At 38.3% G+C, this 21,500-nt stretch overlaps 20 non-coding genes across 20 annotated transcripts; 12 read left to right on the top strand and 8 right to left on the bottom strand.

Moving 5' to 3' along the window:
* Nucleotides 1-226: 226 nt before the first annotated feature.
* Nucleotides 227-320, bottom strand: TRNAY-GUA. Its single transcript has 2 exons — nt 284-320; nt 227-262 (listed from the first exon to the last, which is right to left on the bottom strand). It is a non-coding gene; the product is annotated as a tRNA-Tyr (tRNA).
* Nucleotides 321-665: 345 nt separating this feature from the next.
* TRNAD-GUC lies at nt 666-737 on the top strand. Its single transcript has one exon. It is a non-coding gene; the product is annotated as a tRNA-Asp (tRNA).
* Nucleotides 738-1,864: 1,127 nt separating this feature from the next.
* TRNAY-GUA lies at nt 1,865-1,958 on the bottom strand. The gene is made up of 2 exons: nt 1,922-1,958; nt 1,865-1,900 (listed from the first exon to the last, which is right to left on the bottom strand). It is a non-coding gene; the product is annotated as a tRNA-Tyr (tRNA).
* A 345-nt stretch (nt 1,959-2,303) lies between these two features.
* Nucleotides 2,304-2,375, top strand: TRNAD-GUC. The gene has a single exon. It is a non-coding gene; the product is annotated as a tRNA-Asp (tRNA).
* A 2,513-nt stretch (nt 2,376-4,888) lies between these two features.
* TRNAY-GUA lies at nt 4,889-4,982 on the bottom strand. Its single transcript has 2 exons — nt 4,946-4,982; nt 4,889-4,924 (listed from the first exon to the last, which is right to left on the bottom strand). It is a non-coding gene; the product is annotated as a tRNA-Tyr (tRNA).
* Nucleotides 4,983-5,328: 346 nt separating this feature from the next.
* TRNAD-GUC lies at nt 5,329-5,400 on the top strand. The gene has a single exon. It is a non-coding gene; the product is annotated as a tRNA-Asp (tRNA).
* Nucleotides 5,401-6,525: 1,125 nt separating this feature from the next.
* On the bottom strand, nt 6,526-6,619 carry TRNAY-GUA. Its single transcript has 2 exons — nt 6,583-6,619; nt 6,526-6,561 (listed from the first exon to the last, which is right to left on the bottom strand). It is a non-coding gene; the product is annotated as a tRNA-Tyr (tRNA).
* A 345-nt stretch (nt 6,620-6,964) lies between these two features.
* On the top strand, nt 6,965-7,036 carry TRNAD-GUC. The gene has a single exon. It is a non-coding gene; the product is annotated as a tRNA-Asp (tRNA).
* Nucleotides 7,037-8,618: 1,582 nt separating this feature from the next.
* TRNAD-GUC lies at nt 8,619-8,690 on the top strand. Its single transcript has one exon. It is a non-coding gene; the product is annotated as a tRNA-Asp (tRNA).
* Nucleotides 8,691-9,811: 1,121 nt separating this feature from the next.
* TRNAY-GUA lies at nt 9,812-9,905 on the bottom strand. Its single transcript has 2 exons — nt 9,869-9,905; nt 9,812-9,847 (listed from the first exon to the last, which is right to left on the bottom strand). It is a non-coding gene; the product is annotated as a tRNA-Tyr (tRNA).
* A 345-nt stretch (nt 9,906-10,250) lies between these two features.
* Nucleotides 10,251-10,322, top strand: TRNAD-GUC. Its single transcript has one exon. It is a non-coding gene; the product is annotated as a tRNA-Asp (tRNA).
* Nucleotides 10,323-11,905: 1,583 nt separating this feature from the next.
* TRNAD-GUC lies at nt 11,906-11,977 on the top strand. The gene has a single exon. It is a non-coding gene; the product is annotated as a tRNA-Asp (tRNA).
* A 1,585-nt stretch (nt 11,978-13,562) lies between these two features.
* On the top strand, nt 13,563-13,634 carry TRNAD-GUC. Its single transcript has one exon. It is a non-coding gene; the product is annotated as a tRNA-Asp (tRNA).
* Nucleotides 13,635-15,217: 1,583 nt separating this feature from the next.
* Nucleotides 15,218-15,289, top strand: TRNAD-GUC. The gene has a single exon. It is a non-coding gene; the product is annotated as a tRNA-Asp (tRNA).
* A 1,582-nt stretch (nt 15,290-16,871) lies between these two features.
* TRNAD-GUC lies at nt 16,872-16,943 on the top strand. The gene has a single exon. It is a non-coding gene; the product is annotated as a tRNA-Asp (tRNA).
* Nucleotides 16,944-18,080: 1,137 nt separating this feature from the next.
* Nucleotides 18,081-18,174, bottom strand: TRNAY-GUA. Its single transcript has 2 exons — nt 18,138-18,174; nt 18,081-18,116 (listed from the first exon to the last, which is right to left on the bottom strand). It is a non-coding gene; the product is annotated as a tRNA-Tyr (tRNA).
* A 345-nt stretch (nt 18,175-18,519) lies between these two features.
* Nucleotides 18,520-18,591, top strand: TRNAD-GUC. Its single transcript has one exon. It is a non-coding gene; the product is annotated as a tRNA-Asp (tRNA).
* Nucleotides 18,592-19,736: 1,145 nt separating this feature from the next.
* TRNAY-GUA lies at nt 19,737-19,830 on the bottom strand. Its single transcript has 2 exons — nt 19,794-19,830; nt 19,737-19,772 (listed from the first exon to the last, which is right to left on the bottom strand). It is a non-coding gene; the product is annotated as a tRNA-Tyr (tRNA).
* A 342-nt stretch (nt 19,831-20,172) lies between these two features.
* Nucleotides 20,173-20,243, top strand: TRNAD-GUC. The gene has a single exon. It is a non-coding gene; the product is annotated as a tRNA-Asp (tRNA).
* A 1,135-nt stretch (nt 20,244-21,378) lies between these two features.
* On the bottom strand, nt 21,379-21,472 carry TRNAY-GUA. Its single transcript has 2 exons — nt 21,436-21,472; nt 21,379-21,414 (listed from the first exon to the last, which is right to left on the bottom strand). It is a non-coding gene; the product is annotated as a tRNA-Tyr (tRNA).
* Between the last annotated feature and the right edge of the window lie 28 nt (nt 21,473-21,500).

The raw sequence follows: 21,500 nt of genomic DNA, 5'->3' as shown, positions 1-21,500 counted from the left end.
ATTACTAAAGTTAAAAAATTTTTAATTTTTAATTTTATTAAAAATAAAAAAAAACTAAAAAAAATAAATAAAAAAATAGGCGCTTAACGTTTTATGCAGCATTGGTGGTGAGTATTCCCGCCTGTAACGCGGGAGACTTGGGTTCGATCCCCGGCAACAGCGTACAACGTTTTTTTTTTAGCTCTTCAAAGGAAAAATTAAAAAGCTTAATATTGTAGAAAATCAATCCAACCTGCCGGATTCGAACCAGCGACCTAAGGATTTCCAACTTAGATTAATCAAACTACAGTCCTCCACTCTACCAACTGAGCTAAGGTCGGAGCTATTAACTATATTTTTGTCCGTATTGCACTCTTTTATGCCACATCGCACAATCCGACATGGCGGTTCGAATGCCACGTAGAAAAAAACTTAACGGAAAAAATTACGGAGTTAATGTTGTCCTTAATTATTCTAAATCTTAAAGTACCGGGACTAGATTACACAAAATAAACGTACAATAACTCAATTGAACAAAACGCTACAGTACAGGGACTAAACAGGTACTTTGTCCGACTATGAAATGTTAGTTTCACTTGCAATTAGATCGCCACACGAACCATGGTGCCACATTTGATTGGACTTACTTAAATAGAAATTTGTGACAGTCCTGTTCTGCCGCGCGAGTCGTTGTAGTATAGTGGTGAGTATCCCTGCCTGTCACGCGGGAGACCCGAGTTCGATCCCCGGCAACGGCGTCTTTTTTTTTTTTTTAGCTCTTCAAAGGAAAAATTAAAAAGCTGAATATTATAGAACATCAATCCAACCTGCCGGAATCAAACCAGCGACCTAAGGATTTCCAATTTAGATTAGTCCAACTACAGTCCACCAGTCTACCAACTGAGCTAAGGTCAGAGCTGTTAACATTATTTTTGTCCGATTTATATTCTTTTATTCCATATCGCACAATCTGACATGGCAGTTCGAATGCCGCGTGGACAAACTTAACGGAAAAAATTATCGGTGTTAATATTGTCCTTAATTGTTCAAAATCTTAAAGTAAATGGACTAAATTACACGAAATAAAGGTACAATGACTAAATTGAACAAAACGCTACACTACGGGGACCTAACTGGTACTTTGTCCGACTATGAAATGCTAGTTTCAGTTGCAATTACATGGCCACACGCACCATGGTGTCACATTATTTGGGTTTACTTAAATAGTAATATGTGACTGTCCTGTTCTGTCGCGCGAATCGTTGTAGTATAGTGGTGAGCAGTGCTGCAAAAATCGCGCCTAGGCGCTGGGCGGGGGGAGGTCGCCGCGAGGAATGGCCTAGACCGCCTAACCGGCCGGTTCGGCGAATTTTTTTTTTTTTTTTTGTAAATGTCTTAAAAGTTTTGGAAGGCATAACTTTTGACTCGGTTGTCTGGTTTGGTCAAATTTTTTTTTTCAAATCGCGTATTTTTTCGAAATCTATACACCGCATACAGCCAAAGGCGGTTTAGTCCACTAATTTCTCAAAAAAACGCCTCTTTAGTTCTTAGTTTTAGTTTTTTATGTATTTAGATGGTTTAAACAATATTTTGAACAATTTTACAACCACTTTCGTAAATAGTTTCTAAGAAACAACTATGGAAACCTTATGTTTTATTACTAAAGTTAAAAAATTTTTTAATTTTTAATTTTATTAAAAATAAAAAAAAAACTAAAAAAAATAAATAAAAAAATAGGCGCTTAACGTTTTATGCAGCATTGGTGGTGAGTATTCCCGCCTGTCACGCGGGAGACTTGGGTTCGATCCCCGGCAACAGCGTACAACGTTTTTTTTTTTAGCTCTTCAAAGGAAAAATTAAAAAGCTTAATATTGTAGAAAATCAATCCAACCTGCCGGATTCGAACCAGCGATCTAAGGATTTCCAACTTAGATTAATCAAACTACAGTCCTCCACTCTACCAACTGAGCTAAGGTCGGAGCTATTAACTATATTTTTGTCCGTATTGCACTCTTTTATGCCACATCGCACAATCCGACATGGCGGTTCGAATGCCACGTAGAAAAAAACTTAACGGAAAAAATTACGGAGTTAATGTTGTCCTTAATTATTCTAAATCTTAAAGTACCGGGACTAGATTACACAAAATAAACGTACAATAACTCAATTGAACAAAACGCTACAGTACAGGGACTAAACAGGTACTTTGTCCGACTATGAAATGTTAGTTTCACTTGCAATTAGATCGCCACACGAACCATGGTGCCACATTTGATTGGACTTACTTAAATAGAAATTTGTGACAGTCCTGTTCTGCCGCGCGAGTCGTTGTAGTATAGTGGTGAGTATCCCTGCCTGTCACGCGGGAGACCCGAGTTCGATCCCCGGCAACGGCGTCTTTTTTTTTTTTAGCTCTTCAAAGGAAAAATTAAAAAGCTGAATATTATAGAACATCAATCCAACCTGCCGGAATCAAACCAGCGACCTAAGGATTTCCAATTTAGATTAGTCCAACTACAGTCCACCAGTCTACCAACTGAGCTAAGGTCAGAGCTGTTAACATTATTTTTGTCCGATTTATATTCTTTTATTCCATATCGCACAATCTGACATGGCAGTTCGAATGCCGCGTGGACAAACTTAACGGAAAAAATTATCGGTGTTAATATTGTCCTTAATTGTTCAAAATCTTAAAGTAAATGGACTAAATTACACGAAATAAAGGTACAATGACTAAATTGAACAAAACGCTACACTACGGGGACCTAACTGGTACTTTGTCCGACTATGAAATGCTAGTTTCAGTTGTAATTACATGGCCACACGCACCATGGTGTCACATTGGATTGGGTTTACTTAAATAGTAATATGTGACTGTCTTGTTCTGCCGCGCGAATCGTTGTAGTATAGTTGTGAGCAGTGCTGCAAAAATCGCGCCTAGGCGCTGGGCGGGGGGAGGCCGCCGCGAGGAATGGCCTCGACCGCCTAACCGGCCGGTTTGGCGAATTTTTTTTTTTTTTTTTGAAAATGTCGAAAAAGTTTTGGAAGGCATAACTTTTGACTCGGTTGTCTGGTTTGGTCAAATTTTTTTTTTAAATCGCGAATTTTTTCGAGATCTATACACCGCAAACAGCCAAAGGCGGTTTGGTCCACTAATTTTCTCAAAAAAATGCCCTCTATAGTTCTAAATTTTAGTTTTTTTATGTATTTAGATGGTTTAAACAATATTTTGAACAATTTTACAACCACTTTCGTAAATAGTTTCTAAGAAACAACTATGGAAACCTTATGTTTTATTACTAAATTTAATAAATTTTAATTTTTAATTTTATTAAAAATAAAAAAAAAACTAAAAAAAATAAATAAAAAAATAGGCGCCTAACGTTTTATGTTGCATTGGTGGTGAGTATTCCTGCCTGTCACGCGGGAGACCTGGGTTCTATCCCTGGCAACAGCCTTTTTTTCTTTCAAAGGAAATTGCTCAGTTCAACCAGGAACCTAAGGATTCCAATTAGATAATGCAATCTACATACTCCGTTACAACTGAGATAACTATAACATATTTTGTCCGTAGCACCTTTTATGCACAATCGCACAATGCCGACATGCAGTTCGAATGCCAGCAGAAAAAAACTTAACGGATAAATGGGTTAATTTGTCCTAATTGTTCAAATCTTAAATACGGATCTAGATTACACAAAATAAACGTACAATAACTAAATTGAACAAAACGCCTACAGTACAGGGACTAAACGTACTTTGTCACTATGAAATATTTGTTTCAGTTGCAATTAGATCGCACACGAACCATTGCACATTTATTTACTTTAATCAGTGATGTTGTCTGGATCGCTGTGAACCCGTTCACGCAACGGGCAAGCTCTTTTAAGTTATGGCCAATCAACTCGTAGCACAATTCCGAATCACCAGACTTATGGCCAAGTTTAACTAGTAATACGATATGCCACTATCGCATAGACATATCAATGACAAACTTAACGTGAATAAAAATTATCGTGTGTTAATATTGTCCTTAATATGTTCAAAAAAATCTTAAAGTAAATGGACTAAATTACACGAAAATAAAGTACAATGACTAAATTGAACAAAAACGCTACACTACGGGGACGTGTAACAGTACTTTGTCCGGACTATTGAAATGCTAGTTCAGCTTGCAATTAACAATGGCCACACGCACCATGGTGTCACATTTGGATTGGGCTTTACGTTAAATCAGTAATATTGTGGACTGTCCTGTTGTTACATGCCGCGCGAATCGTTGTAGTATAGTGGTGAGCAGTGCTGCAAAAATCGCGCCTAAGGAATGGCCTAGCGCCTAAGGCGCGCGGGGGGAGGCCGCCGCGAGGAATGGCCTAGACCGCCTAACCGGCCGGTTCGGCGAATTTTTTTTTTTTTTTTGAAAATGTCGAAAAAGTTTTGGAAGGCATTAACTTTTGACTCGGTTGTCTGATTTGGTCAAATTTTTTTTTCAAATCGCGTATTTTTTCGGTGATCTATACACCGCAAAACATCCAAAAGGCGGTTTGATACACTAATTTCTCAAAAAAATGCCTCTTTAGTTCTTAATTTTTAGTTTTTATGTATTTAGATGGTTTAAACAATATTTTGAACAATTTTACAACCACTTTCGTAAATAGTTTCTAAGAAACAACTAGGAAACCTTATGTTTTATTACTAAATTTAAAAAATTTTAATTTTTAATTTTATTAAAAATTAAAAAAAAACTAAAAAAAAAAAATAAAAAAATCGGCGCGCCTAACGTTTTATGCAGCATTGGTGGGAGTATTCCCGCCTGTCACGCGGGAGACCTGGTTCGATCCCCGGCAACAACGTTTTCTTTTAGCTCTTCAAAGGAAAACTTAAAAAGCTTAATATTGTAAAAAATCAATCCGACCTGCCGGATTTGAACCAGCGACCTAAGGATTTCCAATTTAGATTAATCAAACTACAATCCTCCGCTCTACCAACTGAGCTAAAGTCGGAGCTATTAACTATATTTTTGTCCGTATTGTACTCTTTTATGCCACATCGCACAATCCGACATGGCAGTTCGAATGCCACGTAGAAAAAAACTTAACGGAAAAAATTATCGGTGTTAATGTTGTCCATAATTGTTCTAAATCTTAAAGTAACGGGACTAGATTACACAAAATAAACGTACAATAACTAAAATGAACAAAACGCTACAGTACAGGGACTAAACAGGTACTTTGTCCGACTATGAAATGTTAGTTTCAGTTGCAATTAGATCGCCACACGAACCATGGTGCCACATTTGATTGGGTTTACTTAAATACAAATTTGTAATTGTCCTGTTCTGCCGTGTGAGTCGTTGTTGTATAGTGGTGAGTATCCCCGCCTGTCACGCGGGAGACCCGGGTTCGATCCTCGGCAACGGCGTCTTTTTTTTTTTTTTTTAGCTCTTCAAAGGAAAAATTAAAAAGCTTAATACTGTAGAACATCAATCCAAACTGCCGGAATCAAACCAGCGACTTATGGATTTCCCAATTTTGATTAGTCCAACTACAGTCCACCACTCTACCAACTGAGCTAAGGTCTGAGCTGTTAACATTATTTTTGTCCGATTTATACTATTTTATGCCATATCGCACAATCTGACATGGCAGTTCGAATGCCGCTTGGACAAACTTAACGGAAAAAATTATCGGTGTTAATATTGTCCTTAATTGTTCAAAATCTTAAAGTAAATGGACTAAATTACACGAAATAAAGGTACAATGACTAAATTGAACAAAACGCTACACTACGGGGACCTAACTGGTACTTTGTCCGACTATGAAATGCTAGTTTCAGTTGCAATTACATGGCCACACGCACCATGGTGTCACATTATTTGGGTTTACTTAAATAGTAATATGTGACTGTCCTGTTCTGCCGCGCGAATCGTTGTAGTATAGTGGTGAGCAGTGCTGCAAAAATCGCGCCTAGGCGCTGGGCGGGGGGAGGTCGCCGCGAGGAATGGCCTAGACCGCCTAACCGGCCGGTTCGGCGAATTTTTTTTTTTTTTTTGAAAATGTCTTAAAAGTTTTGGAAGGCATAACTTTTGACTCGGTTGTCTGGTTTGGTCAAATTTTTTTTTTCAAATCGCGTATTTTTTCGAAATCTATACACCGCATACAGCCAAAGGCGGTTTAGTCCACTAATTTCTCAAAAAAACGCCTCTTTAGTTCTTAGTTTTAGTTTTTTATGTATTTAGATGGTTTAAACAATATTTTGAACAATTTTACAACCACTTTCGTAAATAGTTTCTAAGAAACAACTATGGAAACCTTATGTTTTATTACTAAAGTTAAAAAATTTTTAATTTTTAATTTTATTAAAAATAAAAAAAAACTAAAAAAAATAAATAAAAAAATAGGCGCTTAACGTTTTATGCAGCATTGGTGGTGAGTATTCCCGCCTATCACGCGGGAGACTTGGGTTCGATCCCCGGCAACAGCGTACAGCGTTTTTTTTTAGCTCTTCAAAGGAAAAATTAAAAAGCTTAATATTGTAGAAAATCAATCCAACCTGCCGGATTCGAACCAGCGACCTAAGGATTTCCGACTTAGATTAATCAAACTACAGTCCTCCGCTCTACCAACTGAGCTAAGGTCGGAGCTATTAACTATATTTTTGTCCGTATTGCACTCTTTTATGCCACATCGCACAATCCGACATGGCGGTTCGAATGCCACGTAGAAAAAAACTTAACGGAAAAAATTACGGAGTTAATGTTGTCCTTAATTATTCTAAATCTTAAAGTACCGGGACTAGATTACACAAAATAAACGTACAATAACTCAATTGAACAAAAGGCTACAGTACAGGGACTAAACAGGTACTTTGTCCGACTATGAAATGTTAGTTTCAATTGCAATTAGATCGCCACACGAACCATGGTGCCACATTTGATTGGACTTACTTAAATAGAAATTTGTGACAGTCCTATTCTGCCGCGCGAGTCGTTGTAGTATATTGGTGAGTATCCCCGCTTGTCACGCGGGAGACCCGGGTTCGATCCCCGGCAACGGCGTCTTTTTTTTTTTTTAGCTCTTCAAAGGAAAAATTAAAAAGCTTAATATATTAGAACATCAATCCAACCTGCCGGAATCAAACCAGCGACTTAAGGATTTCCAATTTAGATTAGTCCAACTACAGTCCACCACTCTACCAACTGAGCTAAGGTCTGAGCTGTTAACATTATTTTTGTCCGATTTGTACTCTTTTATGCCATATCGCACAATCTGACATGGCAGTTCAAATGCCGCGTTGAAAAACTTAACGGAAAAAATTTTCGGTGTTAATATTGTCCTTAATTGTTCAAAATCTTAAAGTAAAAGGACTAAATTACACGAAATAAAGGTACAATGACTAAATTGAACAAAACGCTACACTACGGGGACCTAACAGGTACTTTGTCCGACTATGAAATGCTAGTTTCAGTTGCAATTAAATGGCCACACGCACCATGGTGTCACATTGGATTGGGTTTACTTAAATAGTAATATGTGACTGTCCTGTACTGCCGCGCGAATCGTTGTAGTATAGTGGTGAGCAGTGCTGCAAAAATCGCGCCTAGGCGCTGGGCGGGGGAGGCCGCCGCGAGGAATAGCCTAGACCGCCTAACCGGCCGGTTCGGGGAATTTTTTTTTTTTTTTTGAAAATGTCGAAAAAGTTTTGGAGGGCATAACTTTTGACTCGGTTGTCTAATTTGGTCAAATTTTTTTTTCAAATCGCGTATTTTTTCGAGATCTAAACACCGCAAACAACCAAAGGCGGTTTGGTCCACTAATTTCTCAAAAAAATGCCTCTTTAGTTCTTAATTTTAGTTTTTTATGTATTTAGATGGTTTAAACAATATTTTGAACAATTTTACCACCACTTTCGTTAAGAGTTTCTAAGAAACAACTATGGAAACCTTATGTTTTATTACTAAATTTAAAAAAATTTAATTTTTAATTTTATTAAAAATAAAAAAAAAACTATAATAATAAATAAAAAAATCGGCGCCTAGGCACCCCCTAGCCGCCTAGGGGGCGCCTAACGTTTTATGCAGCATTGGTGGTGAGTATTCCCGCCTGTCACTCGGGAGACCCGGGTTCAATCCCCAGCAACAGCGTTTTTTTTTTAGCTCTTCAAAGAAAAAATTAAAATGCTTAATATTGTAAAAAATCAATCTGACCTGCCGGATTCAAACCAGCGACCTAAGGATTTCCAACTTAGATTAATCAAACTACAGTCCTCCGCTCTGCCAACTGAGCTAAGGTCGGAGCTATTAACTATATTTTTGTCCGTATTGCACTCTTTTATGCCACATCGCACAATCCGACATGGCAGTTCGAATGCCACGTAGAAAAAAACTTAACGGAAAAAATTATGGTGTTAATGTTGTCCTTAATTGTTCTAAATCTTAAAGTACCGGGACTAGATTACACAAAATAAACGTACAATAACTAAATTGAACAAAACGCTACAGTACAGGGACTAAACAGGTACTTTGTCCGACTATGAAATGTTAGTTTCAATTGCAATTAGATCGCCACACGAACCATGGTCCCACATTTGATTGGACTTACTTAAATAGAAATTTGTGACAGTCCTGTTCTGCCGCGCGAGTCGTTGTAGTATAGTGGTGAGTATCCCCGCCTGTCACGCGGGAGACCCGGTTTCGATCCCCGGCAACGGCGTCTTTTTTTTTTTTAGCTCTTCAAAGGAAAAATTAAAAAGCTTAATATATTAGAACATCAGTCCAACCTGCCGGAATCAAACCAGCGACTTAAGGATTTCCAATTTAGATTAGTCCAACTATAGTCCACCACTCTACCAACTGAGCTATGGTCTGAGCTGTTAACATTATTTTTGTCCGATTTATACTCTTTTATGCCATTTCGCACAATCTGACATGGCAGTTCGAATGCCGCGTTGACAAACTTAACGGAAAAAATTTTCGGTGTTAATATTGTCCTTAATTGTTCAAAATCTTAAAGTAAAAGGACTAAATTACACGAAATAAAGGTACAATGACTAAATTGAACAAAACGCTACACTACGGGGACCTAACAGGTACTTTGTCCGACTATGAAATGCTAGTTTCAGTTGCAATTAAATGGCCACACGCACCATGGTGTCACATTGGATTGGGTTTACTTAAATAGTAATATGTGACTGTCCTGTACTGCCGCGCGAATCGTTGTAGTATAGTGGTGAGCAGTGCTGCAAAAATCGCGCCTAGGCGCTGGGCGGGGGGAGGTCGCCGCGAGGAATGGCCTAGACCGCCTAACCGGCCGGTTCGGCGAATTTTTTTTTTTTTTTTGAAAATGTCTTAAAAGTTTTGGAAGGCATAACTTTTGACTCGGTTGTCTGGTTTGGTCAAATTTTTTTTTTCAAATCGCGTATTTTTTCGAAATCTATACACCGCATACAGCCAAAGGCGGTTTAGTCCACTAATTTCTCAAAAAAACGCCTCTTTAGTTCTTAGTTTTAGTTTTTTATGTATTTAGATGGTTTAAACAATATTTTGAACAATTTTACAACCACTTTCGTAAATAGTTTCTAAGAAACAACTATGGAAACCTTATGTTTTATTACTAAAGTTAAAAAATTTTTAATTTTTAATTTTATTAAAAATAAAAAAAAACTAAAAAAAATAAATAAAAAAATAGGCGCTTAACGTTTTATGCAGCATTGGTGGTGAGTATTCCCGCCTATCACGCGGGAGACTTGGGTTCGATCCCCGGCAACAGCGTACAGCGTTTTTTTTTAGCTCTTCAAAGGAAAAATTAAAAAGCTTAATATTGTAGAAAATCAATCCAACCTGCCGGATTCGAACCAGCGACCTAAGGATTTCCGACTTAGATTAATCAAACTACAGTCCTCCGCTCTACCAACTGAGCTAAGGTCGGAGCTATTAACTATATTTTTGTCCGTATTGCACTCTTTTATGCCACATCGCACAATCCGACATGGCGGTTCGAATGCCACGTAGAAAAAAACTTAACGGAAAAAATTACGGAGTTAATGTTGTCCTTAATTATTCTAAATCTTAAAGTACCGGGACTAGATTACACAAAATAAACGTACAATAACTCAATTGAACAAAAGGCTACAGTACAGGGACTAAACAGGTACTTTGTCCGACTATGAAATGTTAGTTTCAATTGCAATTAGATCGCCACACGAACCATGGTGCCACATTTGATTGGACTTACTTAAATAGAAATTTGTGACAGTCCTATTCTGCCGCGCGAGTCGTTGTAGTATATTGGTGAGTATCCCCGCTTGTCACGCGGGAGACCCGGGTTCGATCCCCGGCAACGGCGTCTTTTTTTTTTTTTTAGCTCTTCAAAGGAAAAATTAAAAAGCTTAATATATTAGAACATCAATCCAACCTGCCGGAATCAAACCAGCGACTTAAGGATTTCCAATTTAGATTAGTCCAACTACAGTCCACCACTCTACCAACTGAGCTAAGGTCTGAGCTGTTAACATTATTTTTGTCCGATTTGTACTCTTTTATGCCATATCGCACAATCTGACATGGCAGTTCAAATGCCGCGTTGAAAAACTTAACGGAAAAAATTTTCGGTGTTAATATTGTCCTTAATTGTTCAAAATCTTAAAGTAAAAGGACTAAATTACACGAAATAAAGGTACAATGACTAAATTGAACAAAACGCTACACTACGGGGACCTAACAGGTACTTTGTCCGACTATGAAATGCTAGTTTCAGTTGCAATTAAATGGCCACACGCACCATGGTGTCACATTGGATTGGGTTTACTTAAATAGTAATATGTGACTGTCCTGTACTGCCGCGCGAATCGTTGTAGTATAGTGGTGAGCAGTGCTGCAAAAATCGCGCCTAGGCGCTGGGCGGGGGGAGGCCGCCGCGAGGAATAGCCTAGACCGCCTAACCGGCCGGTTCGGGGAATTTTTTTTTTTTTTTTGAAAATGTCGAAAAAGTTTTGGAGGGCATAACTTTTGACTCGGTTGTCTAATTTGGTCAAATTTTTTTTTCAAATCGCGTATTTTTTCGAGATCTAAACACCGCAAACAACCAAAGGCGGTTTGGTCCACTAATTTCTCAAAAAAATGCCTCTTTAGTTCTTAATTTTAGTTTTTTATGTATTTAGATGGTTTAAACAATATTTTGAACAATTTTACCACCACTTTCGTTAAGAGTTTCTAAGAAACAACTATGGAAACCTTATGTTTTATTACTAAATTTAAAAAAATTTAATTTTTAATTTTATTAAAAATAAAAAAAAACTATAATAATAAATAAAAAAATCGGCGCCTAGGCACCCCCTAGCCGCCTAGGGGGCGCCTAACGTTTTATGCAGCATTGGTGGTGAGTATTCCCGCCTGTCACTCGGGAGACCCGGGTTCAATCCCCAGCAACAGCGTTTTTTTTTTAGCTCTTCAAAGAAAAAATTAAAATGCTTAATATTGTAAAAAATCAATCTGACCTGCCGGATTCAAACCAGCGACCTAAGGATTTCCAACTTAGATTAATCAAACTACAGTCCTCCGCTCTGCCAACTGAGCTAAGGTCGGAGCTATTAACTATATTTTTGTCCGTATTGCACTCTTTTATGCCACATCGCACAATCCGACATGGCAGTTCGAATGCCACGTAGAAAAAAACTTAACGGAAAAAATTATGGTGTTAATGTTGTCCTTAATTGTTCTAAATCTTAAAGTACCGGGACTAGATTACACAAAATAAACGTACAATAACTAAATTGAACAAAACGCTACAGTACAGGGACTAAACAGGTACTTTGTCCGACTATGAAATGTTAGTTTCAATTGCAATTAGATCGCCACACGAACCATGGTCCCACATTTGATTGGACTTACTTAAATAGAAATTTGTGACAGTCCTGTTCTGCCGCGCGAGTCGTTGTAGTATAGTGGTGAGTATCCCCGCCTGTCACGCGGGAGACCCGGTTTCGATCCCCGGCAACGGCGTCTTTTTTTTTTTTAGCTCTTCAAAGGAAAAATTAAAAAGCTTAATATATTAGAACATCAGTCCAACCTGCCGGAATCAAACCAGCGACTTAAGGATTTCCAATTTAGATTAGTCCAACTATAGTCCACCACTCTACCAACTGAGCTATGGTCTGAGCTGTTAACATTATTTTTGTCCGATTTATACTCTTTTATGCCATTTCGCACAATCTGACATGGCAGTTCGAATGCCGCGTTGACAAACTTAACGGAAAAAATTTTCGGTGTTAATATTGTCCTTAATTGTTCAAAATCTTAAAGTAAAAGGACTAAATTACACGAAATAAAGGTACAATGACTAAATTGAACAAAACGCTACACTACGGGGACCTAACAGGTACTTTGTCCGACTATGAAATGCTAGTTTCAGTTGCAATTAAATGGCCACACGCACCATGGTGTCACATTGGATTGGGTTTACTTAAATAGTAATATGTGACTGTCCTGTACTGCCGCGCGAATCGTTGTAGTATAGTGGTGAGCAGTGCTGCAAAAATCGCGCCTAGGCGCTGGGCGGGGGGAGGCCGCCGCGAGGAATGGCCTAGACCGCCTAACCGGCCGGTTCGGGGAATTTTTTTTTTTTTTTTTGAAAATGTCGAAAAAGTTTTGGAAGGCATAACTTTTGACTAGGTTGTCTGATTTGGTCAAATTTTTTTTTCAAATCGCGTATTTTTTCGAGATCTAAACACCGCAAACAGCCAAAGGCGGTTTGGTCCACTAATTTCTCAAAAAAATGCCTCTTTAGTTCTTAATTTTAGTTTTTTATGTATTTAGATGGTTTAAACAATATTTTGAACAATTTTACAACCACTTTCGTAAATAGTTTCTAAGAAACAACTATGGAAACCTTATGTTTTATTACTAAATTTAAAAAAATTTAATTTTTAATTTTATTAAAAATAAAAAAAAAACTATAATAATAAATAAAAAAATCGGCGCCTAGGCGCCCCCTAGCCGCCTAGGGGGCGCCTAACGTTTTATGCAGCATTGGTGGTGAGTATTCCCGCCTGTCACTCGGGAGACCCGGGTTCAATCCCCAGCAACAGCGTTTTTTTTTTTTAGCTCTTCAAAGAAAAAATTAAAATGCTTAATATTGTAAAAAATCAATCTGACCTGCCGGATTCAAACCAGCGACCTAAGGATTTCCAACTTAGATTAATCAAACTACAGTCCTCCGCTCTGCCAACTGAGCTAAGGTCGGAGCTATTAACTATATTTTTGTCCGTATTGCACTCTTTTATGCCACATCGCACAATCCGACATGGCAGTTCGAATGCCACGTAGAAAAAAACTTAACGGAAAAAATTATGGTGTTAATGTTGTCCTTAATTGTTCTAAATCTTAAAGTACCGGGACTAGATTACACAAAATAAACGTACAATAACTAAATTGAACAAAACGCTACAGTACAGGGACTAAACAGGTACTTTGTCCGACTATGAAATGTTAGTTTCAATTGCAATTAGATCGCCACACGAACCATGGTGCCACATTTGATTGGACTTACTTAAATAGAAATTTGTGACAGTCCTGTTCTGCCGCGCGAGTCGTTGTAGTATAGTGGTGAGTATCCCCGCCTGTCACGCGGGAGACCCGGGTTCGATCCCCGGCAACGGCGTCTTTTTTTTTTTTTAGCTCTTCAAAGGAAAAATTAAAAAGCTTAATATATTAGAACATCAGTCCAACCTGCCGGAATCAAACCAGCGACTTAAGGATTTCCAATTTAGATTAGTCCAACTATAGTCCACCACTCTACCAACTGAGCTATGGTCTGAGCTGTTAACATTATTTTTGTCCGATTTATACTCTTTTATGCCATTTCGCACAATCTGACATGGCAGTTCGAATGCCGCGTTGACAAACTTAACGGAAAAAATTTTCGGTGTTAATATTGTCCTTAATTGTTCAAAATCTTAAAGTAAAAGGACGAAATTACACGAAATAAAGGTACAATGACTAAATTGAACAAAACGCTACACTACGGGGACCTAACAGGTACTTTGTCCGACTATGAAATGCTAGTTTCAGTTGCAATTAAATGGCCACACGCACCATGGTGTCACATTGGATTGGGTTTACTTAAATAGTAATATGTGACTGTCCTGTACTGCCGCGCGAATCGTTGTAGTATAGTGGTGAGCAGTGCTGCAAAAATCGCGCCTAGGCGCTGGGCGGGGGGAGGCCGCCGCGAGGAATGGCCTAGACCGCCTAACCGGCCGGTTCGGGGAATTTTTTTTTTTTTTTTGAAAATGTCGAAAAAGTTTTGGAAGGCATAACTTTTGACTAGGTTGTCTGATTTGGTCAAATTTTTTTTTCAAATCGCGTATTTTTTCGAGATCTAAACACCGCAAACAGCCAAAGGCGGTTTGGTCCACTAATTTCTCAAAAAAATGCCTCTTTAGTTCTTAATTTTAGTTTTTTATGTATTTAGATGGTTTAAACAATATTTTGAACAATTTTGCAACCACTTTCGTAAATAGTTTCTAAGAAACAACTATGGAAACCTTATGTTTTATTACTAAATTTAAAAAAATTTAATTTTTAATTTTATTAAAAATAAAAAAAAACTATAATAATAAATAAAAAAATCGGCGCCTAGGCGCCCCCTAGCCGCCTAGGGGGCGCCTAACGTTTTATGCAGCATTGGTGGTGAGTATTCCCGCCTGTCACTCGGGAGACCCGGGTTCAATCCCCAGCAACAGCGTTTTTTTTTTTAGCTCTTCAAAGAAAAAATTAAAATGCTTAATATTGTAAAAAATCAATCTGACCTGCCGGATTCAAACCAGCGACCTAAGGATTTCCAACTTAGATTAATCAAACTACAGTCCTCCGCTCTGCCAACTGAGCTAAGGTCGGAGCTATTAACTATATTTTTGTCCGTATTGCACTCTTTTATGCCACATCGCACAATCCGACATGGCAGTTCGAATGCCACGTAGAAAAAAACTTAACGGAAAAAATTATGGTGTTAATGTTGTCCTTAATTGTTCTAAATCTTAAAGTACCGGGACTAGATTACACAAAATAAACGTACAATAACTAAATTGAACAAAACGCTACAGTACAGGGACTAAACAGGTACTTTGTCCGACTATGAAATGTTAGTTTCAATTGCAATTAGATCGCCACACGAACCATGGTGCCACATTTGATTGGACTTACTTAAATAGAAATTTGTGACAGTCCTGTTCTGCCGCGCGAGTCGTTGTAGTATAGTGGTGAGTATCCCCGCCTGTCACGCGGGAGACCCGGGTTCGATCCCCGGCAACGGCGTCTTTTTTTTTTTTAGCTCTTCAAAGGAAAAATTAAAAAGCTTAATATATTAGAACATCAGTCCAACCTGCCGGAATCAAACCAGCGACTTAAGGATTTCCAATTTAGATTAGTCCAACTATAGTCCACCACTCTACCAACTGAGCTATGGTCTGAGCTGTTAACATTATTTTTGTCCGATTTATACTCTTTTATGCCATTTCGCACAATCTGACATGGCAGTTCGAATGCCGCGTTGACAAACTTAACGGAAAAAATTTTCGGTGTTAATATTGTCCTTAATTGTTCAAAATCTTAAAGTAAAAGGACTAAATTACACGAAATAAAGGTACAATGACTAAATTGAACAAAACGCTACACTACGGGGACCTAACAGGTACTTTGTCCGACTATGAAATGCTAGTTTCAGTTGCAATTAAATGGCCACACGCACCATGGTGTCACATTGGATTGGGTTTACTTAAATAGTAATATGTGACTGTCCTGTACTGCCGCGCGAATCGTTGTAGTATAGTGGTGAGCAGTGCTGCAAAAATCGCGCCTAGGCGCTGGGCGGGGGAGGCCGCCGCGAGGAATGGCCTAGACCGCCTAACCGGCCGGTTCGGGGAATTTTTTTTTTTTTTTTTTGAAAATGTCGAAAAAGTTTTGGAAGGCATAACTTTTGACTAGGTTGTCTGATTTGGTCAAATTTTTTTTTCAAATCGCGTATTTTTTCGAGATCTAAACACCGCAAACAGCCAAAGGCGGTTTGGTCCACTAATTTCTCAAAAAAATGCCTCTTTAGTTCTTAATTTTAGTTTTTTATGTATTTAGATGGTTTAAACAATATTTTGAACAATTTTACAACCACTTTCGTAAATAGTTTCTAAGAAACAACTATGGAAACCTTATGTTTTATTACTAAATTTAAAAAAATTTAATTTTTAATTTTATTAAAAATAAAAAAAAACTATAATAATAAATAAAAAAATCGGCGCCTAGGCGCCCCCTAGCCGCCTAGGGGGCGCCTAACGTTTTATGCAGCATTGGTGGTGAGTATTCCCGCCTGTCACTCGGGAGACCCGGGTTCAATCCCCAGCAACAGCGTTTTTTTTTTAGCTCTTCAAAGAAAAAATTAAAATGCTTAATATTGTAAAAAATCAATCTGACCTGCCGGATTCAAACCAGCGACCTAAGGATTTCCAACTTAGATTAATCAAACTACAGTCCTCCGCTCTGCCAACTGAGCTAAGGTCGGAGCTATTAACTATATTTTTGTCCGTATTGCACTCTTTTATGCCACATCGCACAATCCGACATGGCAGTTCGAATGCCACGTAGAAAAAAACTTAACGGAAAAAATTATGGTGTTAATGTTGTCCTTAATTGTTCTAAATCTTAAAGTACCGGGACTAGATTACACAAAATAAACGTACAATAACTAAATTGAACAAAACGCTACAGTACAGGGACTAAACAGGTACTTTGTCCGACTATGAAATGTTAGTTTCAATTGCAATTAGATCGCCACACGAACCATGGTGCCACATTTGATTGGACTTACTTAAATAGAAATTTGTGACAGTCCTGTTCTGCCGCGCGAGTCGTTGTAGTATAGTGGTGAGTATCCCCGCCTGTCACGCGGGAGACCCGGGTTCGATCCCCGGCAACGGCGTCTTTTTTTTTTTTAGCTCTTCAAAGGAAAAATTAAAAAGCTTAATATATTAGAACATCAGTCCAACCTGCCGGAATCAAACCAGCGACTTAAGGATTTCCAATTTAGATTAGTCCAACTACAGTCCACCACTCTACCAACTGAGCTAAGGTCTGAGCTGTTAACATTATTTTTGTCCGATTTATACTCTTTTATGCCATTTCGCACAATCTGACATGGCAGTTCGAATGCCGCGTTGACAAACTTAACGGAAAAAATTTTCGGTGTTAATATTGTCCTTAATTGTTCAAAATCTTAAAGTAAAAGGACTAAATTACACGAAATAAAGGTACAATGACTAAATTGAACAAAACGCTACACTACGGGGACCTAACAGGTACTTTGTCCGACTCTGAAATGCTAGTTTCAGTTGCAATTAAATGGCCACACGCACCATGGTGTCACATTGGATTGGGTTTACTTAAATAGTAATATGTGACAGTCCTGTACTGCCGCGCGAATCGTTGTAGTATAGTGGTGAGCAGTGCTGCAAAAATCGCGCCTAGGCGCTGGGCGGGGGAGGCCGCCGCGAGGAATAGCCTAGACCGCCTAACCGGCCGGTTCGGGGAATTTTTTTTTTTTTTTTGAAAATGTCGAAAAAGTTTTGGAGGGCATAACTTTTGACTCGGTTGTCTGATTGGTCAAATTTTTTTTTCAAATCGCGTATTTTTTCGAGATCTATACACCGCAAACAGCCAAAGGCGGTTTGGTCCACTAATTTCTCAAAAAAATGCCTCTTTAGTTCTTAATTTTAGTTTTTTATGTATTTAGATGGTTTAAACAATATTTTGAACAATTTTACCACCACTTTCGTTAATAGTTTCTAAGAAACAACTATGGAAACCTTATGTTTTATTACTAAATTTAAAAAAATTTAATTTTTAATTTTATTAAAAATAAAAAAAACTATAATAATAAATAAAAAAATCGGCGCCTAGGCGCCCCCTAGCCGCCTAGGGGGCGCCTAACGTTTTATGCAGCATTGGTGGTGAGTATTCCGCCTGTCACTCGGGAGACCTGGGTTCAATCCCCGGCAACAGCGTTTTTTTTTAGCTCTTCAAAGGAAAAATTAAAATGCTTAATATTGTAAAAAATCAATCCGACCTGCCGGATTCGAACCAGCGACCTAAGGATTTCCAACTTAGATTAATCAAACTACAGTCCTCCGCTCTACCAACTGAGCTAAGGTCGGAGCTATTAACTATATTTTTGTCCGTATTGCACTCTTTTATGCCACATCGCACAATCCGACATGGCAGTTCGAATGCCACGTAGAAAAAAACTTAACGGAAAAAATTATGGTGTTAATGTTGTCCTTAATTGTTCTAGATCTTAAAGTACCGGGACTAGATTACACAAAATAAACGTACAATAACTAAATTGAACAAAACCCTACAGTACAGGGACTAAACAGGTACTTTGTCCGACTATGAAATGTTAGTTTCAATTGCAATTAGATCGCCACACGAACCATGGTGCCACATTTGATTGGACTTACTTAAATAGAAATTTGTGACAGTCCTATTCTGCCGCGCGAGTCGTTGTAGTATAGTGGTGAGTATCCCCGCCTGTCACGCGGGAGACTCGGGTTCGATCCCCGGCAACAGCGTCTTTTTTTTTTTTTTCTGTTTTAGCTCTTCAAAGGAAAAATTAAAAAGCTTAATATTGTAGAACATCAATCCAACCTGCCGGAATCAAACCAGCGACTTAAGGATTTCCAATTTAGATTAGTCCAACTACAGTCCACCACTCTACCAACTGAGCTAAGGTCTGAGCTGTTAACATTATTTTTGTCCGATTTATACTCTTTTATGCCATTTCGCACAATCTGACATGGCAGTTCGGAATGCCGCGTTGACAAACTTAACGGAAAAAATTTTTGGTGTTAATATTGTCCTTAATTGTTCAAAATCTTAAAGTAAAAGGACTAAATTACACGAAATAAAGGTACAATGACTAAATTGAACAAAACGCTACACTACGGGGACCTAACAGGTACTTTGTCCGACTATGAAATGCTAGTTTCCAGTTGCAATTTAAATGGCCACACGCACCATGGTGTCACATTGGATTGGGTTTACTTAAATAGTAATATGTGACTGTCCTGTACTGCCGCGCGAATCGTTGTAGTATAGTGGTGAGCAGTGCTGCAAAAATCGCGCCTAGGCGCTGGGCGGGGGGAGGCCGCCGCGAGGAATAGCCTAGACCGCCTAACCGGCCGGTTCGGGGATTTTTTTTTTTTTTTTTTTGAAAATGTCGAAAAAAGTTTTGGAAGGCATAACTTTGACTCGGTTGTCTAATTTGGTCAAATTTTTTTTTTCAAATCGCGTATTTTTCGAGATCTAAACACCGCAAACAGCCAAAGGCGGTTTGGTCCACTAATTTCTCAAAAAAATGCCTCTTTAGTTCTTAATTTTAGTTTTTTATGTATTTAGATGGTTTAAACAATATTTTGAACAATTTTACCACCACTTTCGTTAATAGTTTCTAAGAAACAACTATGGAAACCTTATGTTTTATTACTAAATTTAAAAAATTTAATTTTTAATTTTATTAAAAATAAAAAAAAAACTATAATAATAAATAAAAAAATCGGCGCCTAGGCGCCTTAGGGGGCGCCTAACGTTTTATGCAGCATTGGTGGTGAGTATTCCCGCCTGTCACTCGGGAGACCTGGGTTCAATCCCAGCAACAGCGTTTTTTTTTTAGCTCTTCAAAGGAAAAATTAAAATGCTTAATATTGTAAAAAATCAATCCGACCTGCCGGATTCGAACCAGCGACCTAAGGATTTCCAACTTAGATTAATCAAACTACAGTCCTCCGCTCTACCAACTGAGCTAAGGTCGGAGCTATTAACTATATTTTTGTCCGTATTGCACTCTTTTATGCCACATCGCACAATCCGACATGGCAGTTCGAATGCCACGTAGAAAAAAACTTAACGGAAAAAATTATGGTGTTAATGTTGTCCTTAATTGTTCTAAATCTTAAAGTACCGGGACTAGATTACACAAAATAAACGTACAATAACTAAATTGAACAAAACGCTACAGTACAGGGACTAAACAGGTACTTTGTCCGACTATGAAATGTTAGTTTCAATTGCAATTAGATCGCCACACGAACCATGGTGCCACATTTGATTGGACTTACTTAAATAGAAATTTGTGACAGTCCTGTTTGCCGCGAGTCGTTGTAGTATAGTGGTGAGTATCCCCGCCTGTCACGCGGAGACCCGGGTTCGATCCCCGGCAACGGCGTTTTTTTTTTTTTAGCTCTTCAAAGGAAAAATTAAAAAGCTTAATATATTAGAACATCAATCCAACCTGCCGGAATCAAACCAGCGACTTAAGGATTTCCAATTTAGATTAGTCCAACTACAGTCCACCACTCTACCAACTGAGCTAAGGTCTGAGCTGTTAACATTATTTTTGTCCGATTTATACTCTTTTATGCCATATCGCACAATCTGACATGGCAGTTCGAATGCCGCGTGACAAACTTAACGGAAAAAATTTTCGGTGTTAATATTGTCCTTAATTGTTCAAAATCTTAAAGTAAAAGGACTAAATTACACGAAATAAAGGTACAATGACTAAATTGAACAAAACGCTACACTACGGGGACCTAACAGGTACTTTGTCCGACTATGAAATGCTAGTTTCAGTTGCAATTACATGGCCACACGCACCATGGTGTCACATTGGATTGGGTTTACTTAAATAGTAATATGTGACTGTCCTGTTACTGCCGCGCGAATCGTTGTAGTATAGTGGTGAGCAGTGCTGCAAAAATCGCGCCTAGGCGCTGGGCGGGGGGAGGCCGCCGCGAGGAATGGCCTAGACCGCCTAACCGGCCGGTTCGGGGAATTTTTTTTTTTTTTTGAAAATGTCGAAAAAGTTTTGGAAGGCATAACTTTTGACTCGGTTGTCTGATTTGGTCAAATTTTTTTTTCAAATCGCGTATTTTTCGAGATCTATACACCGCAAACAGCCAAAGGCGGTTTGGTCCACTAATTTCTCAAAAAAATGCCTCTTTAGTTCTTAATTTTAGTTTTTTATGTATTTAGATGGTTTAAACAATATTTTGAACAATTTTACAACCACTTTCGTAAATAGTTTCTAAGAAACAACTATGGAAACCTTATGTTTTATTACTAAATTTAAAAAAATTTTAATTTTTAATTTTATTAAAAATAAAAAAAACTAAAAATAAATAAAAAAATCGGCGCCTAGGCGCCCCCTAGCCGCCTAGGGGGCGCCTAACGTTTTATGCAGCATTGGTGGTGAGTATTCCCGCCTGTCACTCGGGAGACCTGGGTTCAATCCCCGGCAACAGCGTTTTTTTTTAGCTCTTCAAAGGAAAAATTAAAAGCTTAATATTGTAAAAAATCAATCCGACCTGCCGGATTCGAACCAGCGACCTAAGGATTTCCAACTTAGATTAATCAAACTACAGTCCTCCGCTCTACCAACTGAGCTAAGGTCGGAGCTATTAACTATATTTTGTCCGTATTG

The sequence above is a fragment of the Ipomoea nil genome, unplaced genomic scaffold (assembly GCF_001879475.1).
Source record: "Ipomoea nil cultivar Tokyo-kokei standard unplaced genomic scaffold, Asagao_1.1 scaffold3056, whole genome shotgun sequence".
In the NCBI taxonomy this organism is placed as follows: Eukaryota; Viridiplantae; Streptophyta; class Magnoliopsida; order Solanales; family Convolvulaceae; genus Ipomoea; species Ipomoea nil.
The sequence above is the reverse complement of the archived record's forward strand: the minus strand, read 5'-3'. Positions and strand labels throughout refer to the sequence as shown.